Here is a 4,650-nt window from a genome sequence, read left to right on the forward strand (position 1 = left end):
GGAAAGGCAGGTAATTACAGAAGCAATGTTTGCTTCTTCATTATCATTCAGTAATAGGTCTGTGTTGATCAACAGATAACCATTGACAAGGAGTTTGCTAAAGATGTCTGTGTTCTTGCTGATGCAAAACTGTCCTGTAGGTGGTCGATTTCAATCACACTTTTTTAAGAATTAAGATATTCCAGGTGTGATAATTGGTTAGAACATTTAAAAATGAAATGTACTGGGGACAAAAGGCAAAAGCAGGTGTTTTTTTATTAGAGGATATAGCATAGTTGTGTAAAAAAGTAGCCACTAGTGGAAGGGTAAGTTTTTTGCCTAAATCTAGGCCAAAATGCACAGCAAAGACAGGTAAAATTGTAAAACTGGCCAGGGACAGGATAATTTAATCCAGGGAAAATAGAACCAATAGATGTATTTCCACTTTTATTTTTACTGTGGGACTGTGTGTGTGTAGGGGGTGGGGGATAGAATTTGAACTGCTTTGGTGCACACTGTTCTTGTACTTTTATTTGTATTTACTTTTGTACTTTTTTTATTATTTCAAACAATGTAGTGGTGTGCTGAGAACAAAAGGCAGCTCCAAGAACAGATGGTCTGCAACAAGAATCCTGCACTTTGACCAATCCTAACTTAAAACAAAAAGCCTTATCAACAGAAAAAAAATGCAGAGAAAGCTGGGGTTTGAACAGGACAGCAGCTAAACAACTGACTGCTACCTTCAAATGAATCACAAACTAGAATTAAAGACAACAAATAAAAACACACACACGAAATGTAGCAATTATTGCCTAAAGAGCCAACTGACCCAGATACTAATAAAGACTTTTGGGTTAAATTAAGAACTATGAACACAGTAAGATTAAAGAAGACCACACTTGTTAGCTAACCAGTAGGTAACCTTCTCTACCTATCCTAAAGCAGCTTTCACTAATACTATGGCTGCTCTGAGCCATCCCTTTTACACTAAGAGCGCTGGTTTATCCAAAGTCCCTTTATTTGCCATTCTAAGCCTGCTGGCCACAGTTCAAAGGCCATGCAAAGCAGTCTGGTTTAAAAACAATATTCTGGGGAATCTGAACAAAAATGTGCAATAACAGCAAGTTTCGAAACAAGATGATTCCCTGTAAACCAAGTTGGTGGCAATCTGAACTTTATCCCTTGTCATCTTTAGGCATCCTGATTTTTATTCTGTTTCATATGTTTATTATAGAAAGCATTATAAGAAAATATAGAATATTTGTCTGCAGTATGCTGATTGCCTTACCATACAGTAAGACTGACCGAACCGGCCTGTCTACAGAATCCCCTACTTCCTGTTTAGTACAATATGAATGGAAAGGAAGTGTATGTGCTCATGAATGAACAGGCAAATCCTAATGACCTCAGCTATTACTGTACCTGCCCTCATCAGCCTTCTTCCATCTGCACTATACCAAAAGCTAAGCATGTTCATTAGGCACTGAAATGGCCTGTGATTAAATGACAATTATTGAAAGCAATAAAATGTTTTTTTTACTGCTTGAAAACTAGTTAAAGCAGAAGGGAGCAGTTGTTCTTTCACAGAGGGGGTGATACTCATAGAAGTTTACTACCAAGGAGAAAATACTTATCAGTTCAGTTGGAGTAAACTGTTCAGCCTACCCTCATTATCACCACAGCACAGGCAACAGGGCATATAGCGTGTGCTGAAGAGCTGCTTTTATATACTGGTGATTATAGTGGGGATTAGACTCCACTGGATTTGAAGCTGTCTGCCTTTATAGTGTACAATAAGTGCAAGTTTTATTGAGCCATCTAATACCCCTTCCAGGTACTACAGAATACAGTTCACGATCACATAAAAAATGATTGAAATGGACTTTGTAAATATTTCTCACAAGGTTTTAAATTTCCAGTTCTCCTACAGCACGTTTAGTGCAAGAGAATGATTTACAGTATACCTAGTGCCACTTTATGGAAGTTACATTAAAACGAATATCAATTTTTTAAAATAAGACGTTGGATTGACTGTATAGATTTAACTCATTCTATTTAAATTCATGCTATCACTGCTGAGCAAACAGTGTACATCAACATTTCTGAAGTCTTTAATTATAAAGTTAAATAGATCTAAAAGTGATGTCGTAGCTTATAGTACTTCTTCTCCATTTCTCTACATTTTTTCCAACCTTCCTTGGGGTGACCTCATGCTACTTGTTGCATTCATGCGTTTTAAATATTTAAATACAAGTAGAGGGAGCTGACCACCTTTTTTGACCAAAACCATTGTGCAGGCCTGGGAACTCAAATGTTACATTTTTTCCTGATAACTGAAGGATGTGAGTTGGTTCTTTGGCTTCTAAAAAAGTGAAACCTTACATCAGAAAAACCTACATTGAGATTTAACGGGGTCACCACACTGTGAACCTCTTTTATTTTCAGTGTGTAGTTGGCTTCCAGGAATATAACAAACTGCGAGGAGCATCAAACTGAACTGCAGGTAAATGTATTTGTGGGCCCAGAGAAGGAAAAGCAACTGTGTACCAACTGGAACTGCGCTGTGATCTGATGCACCCACATGCACAAAATAGTTTACAACTGCTTCCACTTACTGTGACTCCGGTTCGGCCTGGGGTCTGAAATGGTCTCTAAAGTTGTAGGTTGCCGTAAAGCAAAATTAAAGTAAATTCTAACAAACAATGCAGTAAAGAAAATGTATTCACAAAAGCCACAAAAAAATCTAACTAAATTATATTCCGTCCATACACTTTGCATATTATAAAACTAACGCTGCAGGTTTGTGTCATGTGCAGAAATACACAGCATGTTACTAGGACATAGAATGACAGGCCATCAGCCAATAGGAACACCGGTTGGGATGTATAGCGGTACACTGTATACATCAACAAGACTGACAACACCAAGCCCTGTAATGGTATTCCTGTGGAGTAGATCATACAGTGAATTATTTCTTCTTCGAACATACAGAGCTATCTGAAAGCTTGTCTTTGGTCCATATTTCCAACTTTCATATTTTCAGATAACTATCAGACTGTCTATGGGATACTTGTGGTGAAGAAACGGAGTGACTGAAAAATACTGTTAGTTGTGTCAGTCATTCCCAACTAACAGCAAACCTTGTTTTCCATCTGTGAACAGATATTATTAAACCAAAGGATTATCATAATACACTGAGAGACAGAAAATATTTTTCATTCTGTAACAGGTAAAATTCCTTTTTTGTCATTTTGGATAGAACATGGGAGGGTTAGAACTGGTGTCCATTTTTCTACCCCTATCTAATTAGAGGGGATCTATTTCCAATATGGTGGAAATCTACTCTTAATGGTCATGGGAATGAATGACATCACTCATCAAATATCATTTCATCACTATTCAAACCAAAAAGTTTTGCCTTTATACTTTAAAGGTAAATGCCCAGCAAAGAGAGACAATACATTCTGTTTTACTTGTTTAGTCATTTTTTTGATCCTCACAATCTTGAAAGGCAATGCAGCCAGGTTGGTAACCATATTTGAGTGGGGAGCTCTTTATTGCATAGGGAAATGCAATATCTCCTTTGCAATAAAATTATTTTACCTGTTGCATTCTTCTGTAGACTCATAGCTCAATGTTCTTGAGGATAAAAAGCCTCTGGAGCTCATACTGTATGTGGGAGTTACTTCATCCTGGCCTGGCCAGTCAAAATGCCGGAAGTCTGAAGATCCTGAACTTGGAAAAGGACAAGTTTAGGATGTTGGTCCCAGCTTTAGTTCTGCTTTAAGCAATACAGTTTGGTCAGTGCCTCCTGACAATGAAAAGACAATGGTGTACTTCCTGTAGGCATGCTCAAACTGTTTAATAAAAAATACCATGCAAAAATGTATTATTGGATTGGACCGTGGAAAACTTGGGTGCTGCTACTTCCTTTCAGAGTGCTGCTGTGTATGGGAATGCAACTGGATGATTTCAGGACAGATTCAGTGATTCTGTAAAACTAGTAAAATATGTAACACTGGGTTAAACTAAATGGATTAAACTGCATTTCTGAGAGACGTTCAGTTTAAAAGAGACACCACTACTTCAATCAATGTTGGACCAAGTGACAGAACCTCTGTAAAGGGAGTCCTCCATCCTTTATATAACTTACCTGCTCTTGCAGCTTGTCTCTGTAGGATGTGAAAATATCCAGCACTCCTGGGTAAGAGGGAACATATGACCTTCTCCCTATTGTTGGTGATTTGCAGCCAATTGCTAGACCAGAAGACTGTATGAGTGTCATCACTGCTCCCCTGGGTGATATGCATAGGCTGTGTGAGAAATGAGAGGGAGAATGTAGGAATCAGCTAATGCTCTTTGCAGAGACATTGCATGGGCAAGGTGAAGGTTTCTCTTCTGATGAAAAAATATTTCTTGGAAATCTATTATCCAGTACCTGGTTGGTACCTGCTAGACACATCTTAGCCCAAACAGCTCTAAATCAGACTTCTTTATTCATGTGAGAAGCAACAACTTCACCAGATTACAGAATGAAGTGGAACATTACAATGAAGCCATAATATGAAAAAAAGACTGAACTACTCAAAAAGGTCATGATTTCTTGTGGATCTTAAGATTTCATTTTACATTTCACCTTGAGTGTAAATGTATTATTATTATTATTATTAT

Source organism: Pyxicephalus adspersus, chromosome 1, assembly GCF_032062135.1.
Source record: "Pyxicephalus adspersus chromosome 1, UCB_Pads_2.0, whole genome shotgun sequence".
NCBI lineage: Eukaryota > Metazoa > Chordata > Amphibia > Anura > Pyxicephalidae > Pyxicephalus > Pyxicephalus adspersus.